Here is an 18,343-nt window from a genome sequence, read left to right as displayed (position 1 = left end):
CGCCCCGTTCCTGCGGGAGGGTGACTGAGTAGGCAGCTGTGGGTGCGGTCCCCACAGGCTCCCGTGTACTTTCCCCTGTCCCCCTCTCCACAGGCTGGTAGGGCTCTCCCCGTGCTGCTCACCCAAGTCCTAGCCTCCCCCAAGCCACCGGTCTCCAGCCCCATGCTGGCCACGGACTACCTTGCAGAGCCCTGGTCACCTGGTCACCTGGCCTTTCTGGCTTATGGTCTCCCCCCCGCCTCCCCGCCATTTGGGTCTTGCTCGCTGCCCCTCTCTGCCCATCTCTCTGCGTCTGTCTCACCCACGGCCCCTTGCCACCCCCCTGCACTCTGCTGACATTTGCTCTGCTGTCTCTGGGGGTCTCTCTGACCTCTCATACCCATCTCTGTCACTCCCTCCCTCTGCTCCGTTGGTCCATCTGTCTGTCCATCCTTGCTCTTCCTATTTTCCCTGCCCGCACTGCCCCCCCCCCCAGGATGACTCCTGGATTCTGGAAAGACAGCACCCCCCCCCACCATCCTGGCCCCAGACGTCCCCCCTTCTCCCCACCCAGAGCCCCAGAGCAGCTCTGAGCTTCCCCACCTCCTGCCAGCACCTCTCACCTACCTTCTGCTGACCTCCGGCCTCTCGTTTGTCAGGGAGAAATGTGGGGCTGGGCCAGGCAGCCCCCACTGGCTTCTTGTGCCCCCCTGTTCTGTCCCCAGCCCTCTGACTGCCCAGCTGTGTGCGCTTCACCACCCAGAATGAGGTCAGTTGTCCTGCCCCGGCCCCGCTCCAGGCCCCTCATGATTTATTCACCTGCCCCCCGCACCAGCCTCTGTCTGAGGGAAACGGATCCCTCCAGACACCTGTCACCTGAGCCGGTGGCTCTGGCCTCCCTCAGCCACACGAATGGCCACCCATTCGTGCATTCCTTTTGCACACGTCTGAGGCTGGGACCGAGCCTCAGGCCAGCTGCTGGAGCTACACAGACAGACCATGTCTGTCCCGAAGGCCCTGCTCTCAGGCACCTCTGACTCAGGAAAGGGCCCCAGACAGTCTAAGTACTCGGGAGCACTGGCCCAGGCATCAGGGGGGCTTCATGGAGGAGAAGGGGGGACGGGGCCTCCCTTTTAGACATTGCCCACCTATGTTTAACCCATGCTCAGCCCTGGGTGAGTGCTGGGACCCTGGCGGGGATCAACTGTGAATGTGGAGGGTTTCAGGTGCTGGAATCCAACGGAGTATGTTAGGCGGAGGCCCTCAGGCGGGGAGGCAGGGCTCATACCCCCAGGCGGAGGTCCTCAGAGGGGAGGCAGCAGTCAGTGCCCCTGGAGGAGGTATGATGGCAAGAGGCTGGAGAAAATTCCAGACGGGTGGCATCTTCAACAAGTGTTTGTGGAACACCTGCTATATGCCTTCCTGGGTGTCGGGGACCAGTCCCTGCCTCCTGGAACCTTCCAGCTGGTGGGAGATACACATTCAGCAGACCCAGAATGACTATGGAGGAGAAGAGGCTGTCAAGAGGGAGGAGAATGGGGACCTTGCTGTGACTGGGGGGCTGAGGAAGTGGCGTGTGAGACAAGACCAGAGAGACGATGGGAGTGACCACCTGAAGGGAGGGGTGGCCAGCAGGCAGAGGGGACGGCCCCCAAGCAGCCCCGAGTGGAGCTGAGGACCTGGGGAGTGGTCAGCGTTTAGAGGTGAGTGGACACCAGCCAGGTCGTCCAGGGTGGGAAGGGCTCCTTGTGAGGGTCCGAGCTGACCACTTGAAGGTTCGGCCTCCAGCCGCCTCCAGCCCTCTGTACTTGGGGCCTCCCCTCCTGGAGGCCAGGGGAGTACTACATCCCAGGCCGCATCTTGCGAACATCCTTCAGATACAGGAATTCTACCATCTTCTGTAAGGTCCTAGAAAAGGCCTGTAGGCCTGGATTTCCCCACGCACTCACTGTGTGACCCCTGGCAAGGTATTTCACCTCTCTGAACCTCGGTTTCCTTATCTGGAAAATGGGGGTTGACCTGGGCCTCGTGGTGCCTTTGTGAAAATTAAATAAAGGGCCTAGCAGTTTCCTGGCACTTGGGAAGGGCTCGAAAAACAGTGGGTATCATGTATGATGAGTGACCCTGTGCTCACATGACCATCTAAGGCGGGAAGTGGTTAGAGATGTGTGCCCCGAAGTTTGAGCCAACGTAGGAGGGGTGCCAACTGGTCAGGGTCTAGCGGCTAAAAGTGTTTTCAATCACAAAGCGAAGACTTTGTGTCCAGGTGGAGAAAGCGCGGCTTGGAAATCCTTCCTTACTTGTGTTCAATGAACAGCAGGCATGCTAGGGTGTTCATCTTGATGCCCTTGACTTGTCCAGCCCAGCTTAGCCAAGCTGGAGCTCCAGCTCCAGTGTCTAGGATGGCCAGGTGGATCAGTGGTTGACAGATGGATGGATGGATGGATGGATGGATGGATGGATGGACAGGTAGCTGATTGAATGGAAGGGTGGGTAAACAGGCTAGTGGTTAAACAGTTGATAGGTGGATGGATGGATGATTGTACCAATAGATGGTTGGGTGAATGGATAGATGGATGGATGGACAGGTAGAGATTGACTGGTCGGGTATATGGGTAGTTGGATGGGTGGGTGGATATATAGAGAGGTGGATGTTTTGATGGACCGCTGGTCAAATGTTTGGTTGTCGGATGGGTGGATGATTGGGTAGAGGGGTATATAGATGGACAGACAGAGAGATGGATGGAGGTAGGTAGATGGATGGGTGGGTGGGCCGCTGCTGAAGGCCTTAGATTCCTCTTAAAGAGAGTCCATTAGCGTGGAGACCATATCTTACCTGTCCTGGTGTTTGTCGTGATGTCTAGCCCACTCACGGCCTGACACGTACTAATCAGTGTGTGAATGAAGCGTCGTGTCTGTCTCTATTCTGAGCTGTGATTCTTTAGAGGGCGAAGATGATGGCCCCTTCTCCACCCGTTCCGCCCAAGTCAACCCAGGCTTGGCCCCCATAGCCATGCTGAGATACCATTTCACACTCACCAGAATAGCCAGAGCGGAAAAGACAGACAGCAACAGTGTTGGTGAAGACGTGGAGAAGTCGGGGCCTTTGCATATGCTGCTGTGGGGCTTATAAAACGGTGCAGCTGCTTTGGAAAAGAGTTTGGCGGTTCCTCAAAATGAGCTGCCATGTGCCTGGCCAAGCCCACTCGTAGGGGCGTGCCCCAGGGAAGTGAAAGCATGCGTTCGCACCAAAAATTTTCTCATAAATGTTCACGGCAGCATGCTTCATAAAAGCCAAAAAGTGAAACAACCCAAACGTCCCTCCGTGTAGAAATGGGTAGACAAAGCGTGTATATCCAGGTAATGGAATACTACTCGGCATGGAAAGGAATGACGTACTGATACACGCTAAAGGGTTTCTTTTTGGGGTGATGTAAATGGTCTGGAATTATATCATGGTTGCACAACATTGCATATACTGGAGCCACAGAATGTACACTTTATTTTATTTTATTTGAAATTTTGTTAACATTTATTTATTTTTGAGACAGAGACAGAGCATGAACGGGGGAGGGGCAGAGAGAGGGGGAGACGCAGACTCTGAAGCAGGCTCCAGGCTCCGAGCTGTCATGACGCAGAGAGCCCGATGTGGGGCTCGAACATACGAACCGGAGCTCCGGGACCGGAGCTCCCGGAAGGATGAGCTTTTCACCTGTAACCAGCTGGGGAGCAAACCCAGTCATCAATCCCTGAATGTTCCAGCAAATGTTCCCCAAAGCGGAGCCAGCCCCCCTTGTGCCCGTGATAGGCTGGAAGCCCAACCTTTCTCTTAGGGTTCCTGCCCCCATATAATTAGAGGGGTCACCAGAGCTACCAAGCCCCTGCGGGTCACTGTGCTCACCCTGTGCCAGGATATAAAAACTGGTGGCTCAAGTCCCCACCTAGAGCAGAATCATTACAGGCACGCGCTCTGGGGCCGGAGAGCCTGAGTTCAAATCCTGCCTTGGCCTCTTAACCAGCCCTATGTCCTTGAACAGGGTGCCTTCACCTCTCTGGGCCCCAAGGTCCCCATCTGTGAAGTGGGAATATTGACAGCATCTACAAGGTGGCTTCTTTTGTGAAAACCAAATGAGTTAATACAAGTGACATGCCCGGGACATGGCTCGGAGAAAGCTCAACGCTGGGGGTCACTTGTCACCTCCCCAGCTGGAGGGGCTCCCAGCCTCTCCCCAACCTAGCCGTCTCCCCTCCCCCACACCTGGCTGCACCAGCTCCCCCGAGCCCCCAGCTGCCCAAAGAGGGGACCTGCCCTCCCCTCCCCAGGGTCCCTCCTCCTGACCGCGGGAGCCTCTTCTATCCACCTTCTTGGGGTCGCAGAGCTATACAATCAAAATGCCCACGGGGCGCCTGGGTGGCTCGGTTGGTTAAGCATCCGACTCTTGGTTTCGGCTCAGGTCAGGATCTCAAGGTTCACGAGTTCGAGCCCCACGTCAGGCTCTTTGCTGATGGCGCAGAGCCTGCTTGGGATTCTCTGTCTCCCTCTCTCTCTGCCCCTTCCCTGCTCACCCTCTCTCTCACTCAAGAACAAATAAATAAACATTAAAAAAAAAAATGCCCAGCCCGGTCACCCCAAAGAATATGGAAGCTGTTGGTTACAGGAAGCTTTCAAAAGAGCAGCTTTCTTCCTGCCGCTCTGGGATCTACAGGATGCCCGGTGTCTCCCCGGCCCGTTCTGTGACCCTCCTACGGCCACTGTCCCGGCAGCCTGCACGGTGAAACACCGCGGCCTGAGGGTCCTGTCCTCCGCCCCCCAAGCCACCGGTCAGGGCACAGAGGAGGCTCACAGGCCTCAGCCCTGCCCTGCAGTCACCCAGGGTGGCCCTATGAAACCCAGGAGGACGACAGGGGCTTCCGGGCTCTGCCACTCTCCTCACGGGGACCGGTGGGCCCTTCCCGGGGCGTTCTGCACACAGAAGCCAGCTGTCCTCTAGGAACCCAAACTGCCAACCAGCGCCCCCAAATCCAGTGCACGAGAGACCCTCCTCACGGGGCCTCTGCCTGAAGCCCATGGGGCAGGGGCTTGTCTAAAGGGCCGGCCAGGCCAGGCCACCCAGAGCTCCAGGCTGGCCTCGGGGCATATACACTTGGGCCCAGCTGGCCACCCACCGGGCTGCCGGAGGGTGACCGTGGGCGACACGTGAGAATGAGCAACGCTGCTGCCCGTGTGAGACGGCAGACTGTGTCACTTCCCAGGGTACAACATGTGCGGAGGTCACCCTGATTGTGTGAGCGGACCGTGGAACTCACAGATGCCGGGGACTGCTTGCCACATTCACGGCTGCCCTTGTCCCAGACTCGGAGGGCTCCCGGGTTGCCGCAACCGTGAGTGCCCCCAGGGAGGGCACCTCCCTCCCGCGGGAAGTCCTCCGGGTGGATCCTGAAGGCCTGACGTCTCCCCTGCCAGTCTGGACCCGGAACCGCTCTTTGTCTCGTGGCAGGTCAGCCGGGTAATGCCGTCCCGGGGGCCCAGAGGCCCAGCCCAAGCCTCATCCTCCCGAGGCTGCCCGGGAAGGGGCAGAGGGTCCGCGGTGCCCTCCAGCCCCTCAGTGACCACAGCACCGCTTTCCGCTCACCGTGTTTATTGGTCCCCAAGGGCAGTCCTCTCGAGGGAGGCACGCTCATGTCTAACGGGCGCCGAAGACAGGGCGGTTCACGTGCTCAGGGGAGGCCAGGAAGGCCTTGAGCCTGGGCTGGGCGCTGAGGCGCGCCTCGTAGGCCGAGAGCAGGGGGAGGGAGTCCAGGCAGCCGGGGGCCAGGCGCTTGAGCAGGGTCGGAAGAGAGAGGGGCTTGGGGCGCCTGGGTGGCTCAGTCGGTGAAGCGTCCGACTTCGGCTCAGGTCTTGATCTCACCTCACGGCTCATGGGTCTGAGCCCCAGGCTGGGCTCTGTGCTGACAGCTCAGAGCCTGGAGCCGCTTTGAATTCTCTGTGTCTCCCTCTCTCTCTGCCCCTCCCCCGCCCACGCTCTGTCTCTCTTTCTCTCTCAAAAATAAATAAACATTAACTCCTTTTTAAAAATTTTTAACGTTTATTTACTTTTGAGAGACTGAGAAACAGAGCATGAGCTGGGGAGGGGCAGAGAGAGAGGGAGACACAGAGTCCGAAGCAGGCTCCAGGCTCGGAGCTGTCATGATACACAAAGCCCGATGTGGGGCTTGAACTCACGAACCATGAGACCATGACTTGAGCCGAAGTCGGGCGCTTCACCAACTGAGCCACCCAGGCGCCCCAAATGTACACTTTATAAGAGCGAAACTTAAGTAGCAATAAAGCTGTTTATTTGTATTTAAAGAAATGCCAAAGACAGGTGCTGATATACACATGGGCTGAAGGTGGGGGCATGGGCACAGGGAGGTTCCTGGCTCACTGGGCTGGGAAAACTGCTCTGGACCTCAGAGGGGGAGGCCTCAGGGGGGGTCACAGAACTAGTCCACGGGCATTGCCTGTGGAGCCAGAGGATTATGGGTAAAAGCAGCCAGCTGGAACACCACAGAATAGAGCCCCAAGGACCTGGGGGACAGCCAGCCCAGGGGACTTGAGCGTGATGGCTGGAGGGTATGAGCCGGTAGGAGGCTGGCCCGCTGGACAGGAAGGGGTCCCCCAGGCCATTGATGCCTGTCCACAAAGGGAGGGCACGCATGCTCCAGGCCAGAGCGGGTGAATGAACCCCGGGGAACCTTGGTGTCCCCGTCAGGATAATGGGAACAAGCCTCCCTCCCTCTCAAGATGTGGTGGGGATAAAGTGAGACCATTTGTATGAAAGCTCTTTGTAAGCTGCTAAGTGCTGGGCAGATGTTCCTCCAGCTGTGAGTCACGGATAGAACCCAACTCTGGCTCCACCTTCCCCACCCCCCCAGCCCCAGGCGGCTGTGGGCTCCACGAGGCTCAGGGATTCTCCTGATTAGGTGCCTTTGGGTTTTTCCCCCAGGCTTTTAGATGGGTACTTCCCCAGGGGAAGGATGCCTTCCTCTGTCCTTGTGCCTCTGGCAGGAAAACCAGGCTGAGACATCCGGTTCGGTTCGCTCCGGTTCCCGGGGAAGGACCATCACACCCAGTGGGCCACCCCCCACCCCCCACCCCCCACCCCCCAGGAAGGGGCAGCCAGGAGAAGGGGGCCGGGGGTGCCAGGTGGAGGCAGGCACTGGGTTCCCCTGGCAACACACAGCCCTCTCAGGGCCAAGAGGTCCTGCAGCTCAGTCTGTCTGTCTTTCTGTCCACCCCTATCCCCAGGTCCAGTCAGTTTTTAAAGAGTGCACAGCACTGAGACTCTGTCAAAAAATGGTTTGGAGATGACAGGGCTTTGCAGAAGAAAGGTCGAGGGTTAAAAGTGAGGCCCCTGGGGGGGAAAAAAAAAAGTGAGGCCCCTGAAGCTAGCCAGATCTGGGTTTAAATCCTGTTTACTAGCTGTGTGACCTTGAGAAAGTCACCTAACTTCTCTGTGCTTCAGTTCGCCCTCCCAAGTCCTACGGTTGTAAAATCTACGTCAAGTTCCCAACACAGGCCTCAGCCCCTGAGGGTTTGCCACAATTATTATCTCAGAGAGAGGATGCGTAAAGGGCTGTGTCTGTTGACATTGCATTCATTCATACAACAAGCATTTTTTTTTTAATGTTTAATCTTAACGGGGGGAGGGGCAGCGAGATCCGAAGCCGGTTCCAGGCTCTGAGCTGTCAGCACAGAGCCCCATGCGGGGCTCGAACTCACTAACCGGGAGGTCATGACCAGGGGGGGGACATCGGACGCTTGAGGGACTGAGTCACCCAGGCGCCCCTGCGACAAGCATTTAATGAGCACCTGCTGTGTGCCGGTGCTGGGGCCCCAGCCGCTGGCTAGGTCCTCAGACCTGGCCCTCTGTGGGCCCTGAGGAGTTCTGTGTGTTTGGGTGTGGCCTGGACGGGGTAGTGGCTGTGTGATGCAAAAGTCAGTGCCCTGCAGGTAGGGTACAGCCCTGCCGAGGAGCAGGTGAGCCTGTCCGGCCTTGCCCGATCCTCACCCAGCCTTACCCAGGCCCGAACTGCGCTCAGTGACTTGGCGCATTCCTGGGTGTGGCGGGAAGGGAGGAGGGGGTGGGACAACCAGAAATATAAGGTCACTGGGCTCCTTGCCACTTCCTGCCTCTCTTTCACTTCACGGCCCGCTAGCGAGTAGGGTCTGGGCCAGGTGGGAGTCGGGGCCGAGGTTGAGTCACCCCCCCTTTCCCAGGGGTCTGACCTCACCCCTGCCGCAGGCTGCTGGGAGGGGGGGGTCTCCCCCAGGGGTCTGACCCCTGCCCCCCCCCCGCAGCTCCGTGGGGGGGGTGCCCTCTTTCACCACCCTGTCTGTCTGTCTCTCCTAGTGCAGCCCTACACCATCGTCTAGTTCCCCGTCTGAGGTGCGGCCCCTGCTCCTCCAGGAGGGTGAGGGGCACGGATGGGCCAGGCTCCTCCCCCCCCCTCCCCCCCTCCCCCCCCCCCCCCCCCCCCCCCCCCCGGGGCCAGGGCCATGGGGGCGGGGCTGGGATGGCTGTGGCGGCCCCAGGCCTGGCCTTCCCCCGGGGCTGCATCCTCTTGGCCCCCCGTCTGGCTGCGCTCTGGCCATCTGCCTCTGTCCCCATCCCGGGGCACTTCGGACTGCAGTCTGCACCCCTCGTCTCCCTCCCCAGACCGCACCGGTGCCGTGATCTCCATCTTTCTCCGCGGTTCGACTTCTCAGCAGACACCGAAGCTAGAGTTTCTGTCCTGTCGCCCCACTCCTGACCCCTCCCCAGGGTGCTCTGAGGCTGGGGTCTCCCCGCATCCCCCCACCCTGTCCTCCCCTCCCCCAGGGCGCTGCGAGGCCATGCGCATGCTGCTGGCCGACCAGGGCCAGAGCTGGAAGGAAGAGGTGGTGACCAAGGAGACCTGGCTGCAGGGCCCGCTCAAGGCCTCCTGTGTGAGTGGCTGCCGTGCCCAGAGGGGGGCCAGGGGCTGGGCGGCGGGGGTGGGGGGGGTGGGGGGGGGAGGGGGGGCAGCCAAGCTCCGCATCTCTGACGGAGCTATGCCGCCCCCCCCCACCCCCAGCTGTACGGGCAGCTCCCCAAGTTCCAGGACGGGGACCTCGCTCTGTACCAGTCCGATGCCTTCCTGCGACACCTGGGGCACACCCTTGGTGAGTTCTGAGGTCTCGGGCAGCGCAGTCCCGCGAAGTACGTGACGGGTCCCACTCAGGTGTCCTGGGGCACCCGAGGACCAGAGTTCTGCCCGTCTGGAGGTCGGGCCACATGGCCCTAGAGGAAGGGGCAGGGCCTGGGTGACGAGGGCTCCGGGTCGTGGGGCTGGGGTTGCCAGCCCGGCAGGGCCAGGTGGGTTCGCTGTGCCTGCTTCCCTGGTGACAGCTCAGAGGAGGCCGCCGGCCCCACGCGGGAGCTGGTGGAGGCCTAGAGGCCACTGCAGGTGTGACCAGGGGCTTTCCAAGCCGACCTCCTGCCCATTTTTTTCCTGTTCTGGCCTCTCTTGAATCTGGAAAACCTGCGCTCACATGAGCGAGCCTGCGGCCCCGTCCATGCTGGCAGCACCGTGGCTTAGAGAGGTGGTTGCCTCAGTTTTGGCTACCTCCGGGGCGTCTAGAAAAGCCGTGGGTCCCAGGAGGATGTGACAATGAGGGAAGGGGACAGAGGAGCAGTGGCGGCAGCCGGGCCAAGCCTACCCTCGCTTCTGCAGGACCCGGGGGGAGAGGACAGAGGCCTGCGGCTGTGGCCTGCCGCCACCGCTTCCTGTCCCTGTGCGGTCCTGCACTGCACGTGACACACCTGTCCCCACGGCCGAGTTCTGTTCTGGCCCCACAGACAGCTACTCCTCAGGCCTAGGGCACACGCATCAGAGGCTTGGTTCACACTTGCGGGCGGACAGATCTGGGGCAGGGGGCTTGGGGCCATCTGGGCCGGGAATCCCCGAGTCTCGGGATGAGACCTAGGATGGGACCTGGGAGAGGCCTGGCCTTCAGCCGGGCGGGCCCCTTGGGCTTTCGGAGATGGGAGTCGGGCGGAGCGGGCCCTCCCGACCGAGGGACCGGTGGCCCCAGCCCGAGGCCGGCGGGCGTTTGGGGAAGAGAGAGGAGCAGCGGAGGACCAGCCTGGACTGAACCTGACCCGCTGCCCGGCTGCTGACCCAGGGCTCTACGGCAAGGACGAGCGGGAGGCGGCCTGGTGGACGTGGGGAACGACAGCTTGGAGGACCTTCGCCGGCTCTGCGGCCGCCTCATCCACCGCGACTACGTGAGCAGGGGCGGGGGTGCTTGGGGCCCGGGGCCCGGGAGGTCACCTCGGCCAGGCGTGCCGGGGGCTGCCGCTGAATCACCCCCCTTCGCAGGAGGAAGGCAAGGCCCAGTATATTCAGGGGCTGCCGGGTCACTTGAAGCCTTTCGAGACCCTGCTGATCCAGAACCAGGGGGACCAGGCCTTCATTGTGGGCGACCAGGTGAGTGCTGGGTCCTGCCCATCATAGATCCATTTCTCAGAAGGGTACACTGAGGCCCAGCGGGGGAGCCTCGGCAGGTTCACCGGAACGGCCAGTGTTCTGGCTCCCTGCAGCCCCTCTCTCTTCTTTCTTTCTTTATTTTTTTTAATGTTTGTTGATTTTGGGGGCACCTGGGTGGCTCAGTTGGTTGAGTGTCTGACTTTGGCCCAGGTCATGATCTCACGGCTCGTGGGTTCGAGCCCTGCGTCGGGCTCTGTGCCCGCAGCACGGAGCCTGGAGCCTGCTTCGGATTCTGTGTCTCCCTCTCTCTCTGCCCCTCCCCAGCTCATGCTCTGTTTCTCAGTCTCTCAAAAGTAAATAAACGTTAAAAATTTTTAAAAAGGAGTTAATGTTTATTTATTTTTGAGAGAGAAAGAGAGACAGAGCGTGGGCGGGGGAGGGGCAGAGAGAGAGGGAGACACAGAGAATTCAAAGCGGCTCCAGGCTCTGAGCTGTCAGCACAGAGCCCAGCCTGGGGCTCAGACCCATGAGCCGTGAGATCAAGACCTGAGCCGAAGTCGGACGCTTCACCGACTGAGCCACCCAGGCGCCCCAAGCCCCTCTCTCTTCCGACCCTGCTCAAGCGCCTGGCCCCCGGCTGCCTGGACTCCCTCCCCCTGCTCTCGGCCTACGAGGCGCACCTCAGCGCCCGGCCCAGGCTCAAGGCCTTCCTGGCCTCCCCTGAGCACGTGAACCGCCCTGTCTTCGGCGCCCGTTAGACATGAGCGTGCCTCCCTCGAGAGGACTGCCCTTGGGGACCAATAAACACGGTGAGCGGAAAGCGGTGCTGTGGTCACTGAGGGGCTGGAGGGCACCGCGGACCCTCTGCCCCTTCCCGGGCAGCCTCGGGAGGATGAGGCTTGGGCTGGGCCTCTGGGCCCCCGGGACGGCATCACCCAGCTGACCTGCCACGAGACAAAGAGCGGTTCCGGGTCCAGACTGGCAGGGGAGACGTCAGGCCTTCAGGATCCACCCGGAGGACTTCCCGCGGGAGGGAGGTGCCCTCCCTGGGGGCACTCACGGTTGCGGCAACCCGGGAGCCCTCCGAGTCTGGGACAAGGGCAGCCGTGAATGTGGCAAGCAGTCCCCGGCATCTGTGAGTTCCACGGTCCGCTCACACACTCAGGGTGACCTCCGCACATGTTGTACCCTGGGAAGTGACACAGTCTGCCGTCTCACACGGGCAGCAGCGTTGCTCATTCTCACGTGTCGCCCACGGTCACCCTCCGGCAGCCCGGCGGGTGGCCAGCCGGGCCCAAGTGTATATGCCCCGAGGCCAGCCTGGAGCTCTGGGTGGCCTGGCCTGGCCGACCCTTTAGACAAGCCCCTGCCCCACGGGCTTCAGGCAGAGGCGCCGTGAGGAGGGTCTCTCGTGCACTGGATTTGGGGGCGCTGGTTGGCAGTTTGGGTTCCTAGAGGACAGCCGGCTTCTGTGTGTGGAACGCCCCGGGAAGGGGCCACCGGTCCCTGAGAGGAGAGTGGCAGAGCCCGGAAGCCCCTGTCGTCCTCCTGGGTTTCACAGGGCCACCCTGGGTGACTGCAGGGCAGGGCTGAGGCCTGTGAGCCTCTTCTGTGCCCTGACCGGTGGCTTGGGGGGCGGAGGGCAGGACCCTCAGGCCGCGGTGTTTCACCGTGCAGGCCGCCGGGACGGTGGCCGTAGGAGGGTCACAGAACGGGCCGGGGAGACACCGGGCATCCTGTAGATCCCAGAGCGGCAGGAAGAAAGCTGCTCTTTTGAAAGCTTCCTGTAACCAACAGCTTCCATATTCTTTGGGGTGACCGGGCTGGGCATTTTTTTTTTAATGTTTATTTATTTGTTCTTGAGTGAGAGAGAGCGTGAGCGGGGAAGGGGCAGAGAGAGAGGGAGACAGAGAATCCCAAGCAGGCTCCGCGCCATCAGCAAAGAGCCTGACGTGGGGCTCGAACTCGTGAACCTTGAGATCCCGACCTGAGCCGAAACCAAGAGTCGGATGCTTAACCAACCAAGCCACCCAGGCGCCCCGTGGGCATTTTGATTGTATAGCTCTGCGACCCCAAGAAGGTGGATAGAAGAGGCTCCCGCGGTCAGGAGGAGGGACCCTGGGGAGGGGAGGGCAGGTCCCCTCTTTGGGCAGCTGGGGGCTCGGGGGAGCTGGTGCAGCCAGGTGTGGGGGAGGGGAGACGGCTAGGTTGGGGAGAGGCTGGGAGCCCCTCCAGCTGGGGAGGTGACAAGTGACCCCCAGCGTTGAGCTTTCTCCGAGCCATGTCCCGGGCATGTCACTTGTATTAACTCATTTGGTTTTCACAAAAGAAGCCACCTTGTAGATGCTGTCAATATTCCCACTTCACAGATGGGGACCTTGGGGCCCAGAGAGGTGAAGGCACCCTGTTCAAGGACATATGGCTGGTTAAGAGGCCAAGGCAGGATTTGAACTCAGGCTCTCCGGCCCCAGAGCGCGTGCCTGTAATGATTCTGCTCTAGGTGGGGACTTGAGCCACCAGTTTTTATGTCCTGGCACAGGGTGAGCACAGTGACCCGCAGGGGCTTGGTAGCTCTGGTGACCCCTCTAATTATATGGGGGCAGGAACCCTAAGAGAAAGGTTGGGCTTCCAGCCTATCACGGGCAGAGTGGGGGCTGGCTCCCCTTTGGGGAACATTTGCTGGAACATTCAGGGATTGGTGACTGGGTTTACTCCCCAGCTGGTTACAGATGAAAACTTCCAGTCCTTCCCGGAGCTCCGGTCCTCAGCTAGCTGCCATGGCCTTGCACGGGGTCGCAGCAAGGACACAGGTGTCAGTCCATCCGAGGGTGGCGCCTCTGGGACTCGAGTCCTCCCTGGGGTACCAGCCCTGGGAGGGTAGGGATGAGGGGTGCAGGGAGTGGCCCCAGATCTCAGGGGCAGAACCTGAGGGCTGCTTCAAGGCCTTGGGTCTAGGTCTCAGCCTGCGGGCCTCACTCCCCAACCACACCACCTCCCCTCCCATCCCTCCCTGCTTCCCGCCTCCATCACTTTCTCCCAGGTCTGTCAAGGTTCCGGATGGCTCTGACTTGGGCTCCCCTCACCCCCATGCCCCCCACCCCGGCCATGCTTTCTTCCCTATCCTGCCTCATGACCTGCCTGAGGACTCTGCTCCCTGCCCTGGTCCGGGGACCCTGGGAGAGGGTCAGAACCCTTGGCTGCCCCTACCCAGATGTGCAACCATGGACAAGTGGCCAATCCTCTGTGGGCCTGTTTCCTCCTCTGATGTCCCGGTGGTCACAGAGTGCCACCCTGTTTACCAGGCACCTCCCACATTCAGACACTTGGCAGGTCTCAAGATCTCCGTTTTACAGCGGAGAAAACAGGTCAGAGCCGGAATTTGCAGGCAGGCGCCCCGAGGGGCACGCCCACCTGCTTTCCCAAACAGCCCCAGATAATGCTCTCAAATGTGCCCTGCACACAGCTCGTTGTCAATGGAGTGGTTATTTAAAATGTTAATGTCAGTTAAATGTTCAATATCCCGATTGAAATCGAGTCAAAGCCGCGGGGAGTTTTAGAAGCGAGAGCATAGGTCGTGCCCCAGCCCTGGCCTCCTCTGCTGTTTGCGTCCACGCTGCGCTTCAACACGTGCGGGTTTGGGATCGGGGTGAGCGGGTGCACACGGAACGCAGATCGCCGAAGGTGTCTGGGAGGGGTTTTTGGCAATGAATCCACACTTGAGCTCCGTAGCTCCCCATTGGAGGACTTTGGACAGGTGAAGGGGAAGGCTTCTCACCTCCAGATCGGATTTTTCCACGGGATCAGGAAACTCAGCCCAGGATCCTGTGGGCATGAGCTTGGCTTTTCACAAGCCTTGTTCTGAAAAGCAGCACCCGGGGGGGGAATAAAATGAAGACATTGGGTCCGCCCATTGGCTGCGTCTGCGCCACCGACAGGATTCTGGCTTCAGGGCGTGTCAACGGCGAGAAGGTGGCCATCTGGCCAGGCGCCATGGGCTCCTTCTGGGACCAGAGCTCTCTTTTCTGTGCGAGAGGCCACCAGGATGTGAATTCAGAGCCCACTCTGGCAGCGGTTATAGCTGAGAGAGCAGAGCCATGCACAGAGAACAGTGCTCGAGTGTGTGTGAGAGAGAGAGGGAGAGAGGGAGGGAGTTTATTTTAGGTCCCTGGTTCCAGCTCCCGGGAGGCCAGCTCCCTTCTCTCCTCCTGCTGGTTTGGGATCCACCAGTAACAAACTATCTTTTCAATGGCAGTTGTCTCCTCGGGTGGGTCCGCCTGCCCTTACCTAAATAACAAAAGCTCTATTTAAAACAGAGACCCCCATGCCACAGCCACCCAGCCAACGCGCTCCTGAATTTCTTAAAAAAAATTTTTTTAAATGTTAATTTATTTATTTATATTTATTTATTTTAATGTTTATTTATTTCTGAGACAGAGACAGAGCATGAGTGGGGGAGGGGCAGAGAGAGAGAGGGAGACACAGAATCCAAAGCAGGCTCCAGGCTCCCAGCCATCAGCACAGAGCCCGACGCAGGACTCGAACCCACGGACCGTGAGATCATGACCTGAGCCGAAGTCAGAAGCCTAACTGACCCAGCCACCCGGGCGCCCCCGCACTCCTGAATTTCTGACTTCAGGAAACAGACTTAATACGTGCTAGCTGCTTTAAGGAGGCTGAAGTTTGACGTGGTTTGTTAAGCAGAAATAGATAATTAATATAAAGTCACAACCAAGCAGCACCATATGGCCTCAGTGGGAGACAGAAAGCTTTCAAGGCTCACATTGCAAGACAGGTGCTCTGAGGTTTAACAAACTATTTTCCGGAGGTTTTCTGGTTCCTGGGCCGGGGCCGGGGGGGGGGGGGGGGGGGAGTTGGTTCGATGTCTTCTCTGAGGCCACTCTGCCGAGGTGTGGGTCAGTGCTTGGGACGAAGGCGCATCCCTCAAAACAGGAGTCTTTCCTTTGACGCCCCGGATTCCCGGAGTGAGTGTGGCTGAGCTCTGACAATGCACATTCCGCCAATGCCCCTTCCCAAAGCAGCGTGTTCGTGTTCGTGTTGAAGAGGCAGGAGGCCGTGGTTAAGAGAGCAGCCAGTGAGCTTAAGTTCAGGTCCCAACTCCGTCCCTTAACTGCTGTGGGATCCTCAGCTGGATACCCAAACAATATAACACCCCTGAAACACTTAGCACAGGGAGGCACATAGTAAGTGCTCAATGAGAGGCTGACAACATTTGTAAGAACCCAGCTTTGCCGATATTATCGCCAGCACTGATGTGGGAGCTACCTCAGTCTTGAGAAAGCCACACCCCTTCTCTCACCATACATTTTGTGCAAATAAGCAATTGAGCAAGAAGAAAAAAAAAAAAAAATAGCCGGTGGGCCGACTTGTAGCGAAACTTGAAATTTGACATTTTCAGCCAAGTCATCACTTGGACCCTGGAGTCTAGGATGAAACCAATGAATATTACCACACTACGATTTCCTCTCCAAGTTTTTTCAGGGAGGCTTTTTTAATTGTTCAGTTTTGAAAATCCACATATTATTTACGACTCAAGAACAAAACAGGGGCGCCCGGGTGGCTCAGTAGATGAAGAGCCTGACTCTTGATTTCGGCTCAGGTCATGATCTCGCGGTTCGTGAGTTCAAGCCCCTCGTCGTCGGGCTCTGTGCTGACAGCTCGGAGCCCGCTTGGGGTTCTCTCTCTCTCTCTCTCTCTCCTTTTTCTGCCCCTCCTCTGCTCTCTCTCTCTTTCTCTCAAAATAAATAAACATTAAAAAAAAGATTTGGGGGCGCCTGGGTAGCTCAGTCGGTTAAGTGACCGACTTCAACTCAGGCAATGATCTTGCGGTTTGTGAGTTCAAGCCCCGTGTCGGGTTCTGTGCTGACAGCTCGGAGCCTGGAGCCTGCTTTGGATTCTGTGTCTCCTTCTCTCTCTCTGCCCCTCTCCCATTCACGCTCTGTCTCTCTGTGTCTCTCAATAATAAATAAACATTAAAAAAATTTTTTTAAAAGATTTATATCTATCTCTATGTATAACTATAGATTTACATATATATGTATATATAAAGATCTATTTATATCTGTGTATTATGTATGTATCGATCTATAAACAGATTTGTTATAATGAATCAGCTCACATGATTCTGGAGGCTGAGAAGTCCCTAGTCTGCCATCTGCAGGCTGGAGCCCCGGGAGAGTTGTGGTGTGGTTTGAGGGCTGACAGCCAGAGAGCCAAGGTAGATTCCAGTCCAGTCTGAAGGCCTGAGAACCGGGAGGGCTGAGGACAGGAGAAGATCGATATCCCGGCTCCACAATCAGGCAGAGAGCGAATTCAACCTTCCTCTGCCTTTTTGTTTTATTTAGGCCCTCAACAGGTTAGATGAGGCCCACCCACACCCGGGAGGGCCATCTGCTTTGCTCTGTCCACCAATTCAAATGCTGATCTCTTTGGGAAACGCTCTCATGGACATACCCAGGAAAAGTGTTTAACCAGTAACCTGGGCATCCTTTGGTCCAGTCAAGTTGACCTGTAAAATTAAGTGTCACTAATTGCTTTGAAGTTTTCCCTTTTGGGTAAAAGACACAGTCCATATTGTTTTGTTTTTGTTTTAGTTTTGCCTCTGAGCCCTCCATGATGGTCCTTCTAGATCTGTATCACACTTCTCATGCTTCAACCGCGAGGGACAGCTGTCCCTCCTCACGCTGGCCATTTCTGCCTCTCCCTCTTTCCTCAGCGGCGAAGTCCTTCCAGGACTGCCCTCTGATCTGGGCCACTCCCCTGCCTTCCTGTGAGGGGTGAGGCAGCCTGGGACTGGCCTGAGCCGCTTTGAAGTGAGAGGCGCCCCCGCTGGGCATTCACTGGGGTCAAGGTGGGAATGAGCTGAACAGGAGCGGTCACTTTGCAAAACTGATGGTTGGTACCATTTCTCAGCTGGCCCCGTTTCTCCCCCTCTACGCGTCCAAAGCACTGTCTGGGCCTCCAGGTTTCCAGGGCACGTTTGATTTTGTGCTAGAATGCTGGCTTATTATGACTAGAAACCTTTAGAGAGAACGGTGTTAGAATAACACCTTTAGAATAACTGTGTTATTCTTTTTCTTTCCCACTTTTATTTATTTACTTTATTTTATTTGAGAGAGGGTGGGGGGTGGGGAGAATCTTAAGCAGGTTCCACATTCAGCACAGAGCCTGATGCAGGGCTCAATCCTACCACCCTGGGATCATGACCTGAGCCCAAATCAAGAGTCAGACGCTCAACCGACTGAGCCACCCAGGGACCCCTGTTCCCACTATTTTTTTTTTTTAACGTTTCTTTTTTTATTATTGAGAGACAGAGAGAGAAGAACATGAGCAGGGGAGGGGCAGAGAGAGAGGGAGACACAGAATCCGAAGCAGGCTCCAGGCTCTGAGCTGTCAGCACAGAGCATGATGCGGGGCTCGAACTCACAAACCGCAAGATCATGACCTGAGCCGAGGTCGGTACCCACTTTTTAATTGAGACTCAATCTACACACAGCAGCTCCTTCGATGTTTACACCCGGGTACGGGTCCAGCCCTGCTTCCCAAAGGAAAGACTCCCTCTCTGCTGTGTCACTGGATGCAACCACATTTGCTGTTTGCTGTATACCAAACTGCCCCAACAAATAGTGGCTTAAAATAACTCACATGTCAGGGCGCCTGGGTGGCTCTGTTGGTTACAAGTCCGACTCTTGATTTCAGCTCAGGTCATGATCTCGGGGTCGTGAGACTGAGCCCCACATCGGGCTCTGCACTGACAGTGTGGAGTCTGCTTGGGGTTTTCTCTCTCCCTCTCCATCTGCCCCTCTCCCACTCGTGCTGGCTCACGCGCGCTCTCTCTCTGTCTCTCAAAAAGAAA

General features: G+C 58.1%; 1 pseudogene; it reads left to right on the top strand.

Annotated features, from left to right (window-relative positions):
• Window positions 1-1,324: 1,324 nt before the first annotated feature.
• LOC109246991 (glutathione S-transferase P-like) lies at window positions 1,325-11,228 on the top strand (annotated as a pseudogene).
• The last annotated feature ends 7,115 nt before the right edge of the window (window positions 11,229-18,343 follow it).

Source organism: Panthera pardus, unplaced genomic scaffold (assembly GCF_024362965.1).
Source record: "Panthera pardus isolate Hobbes unplaced genomic scaffold, ASM2436296v1 HiC_scaffold_12, whole genome shotgun sequence".
NCBI classification, from domain to species: Eukaryota; Metazoa; Chordata; class Mammalia; order Carnivora; family Felidae; genus Panthera; species Panthera pardus.
This window is presented reverse-complemented; position numbering and strand designations above follow the sequence as displayed.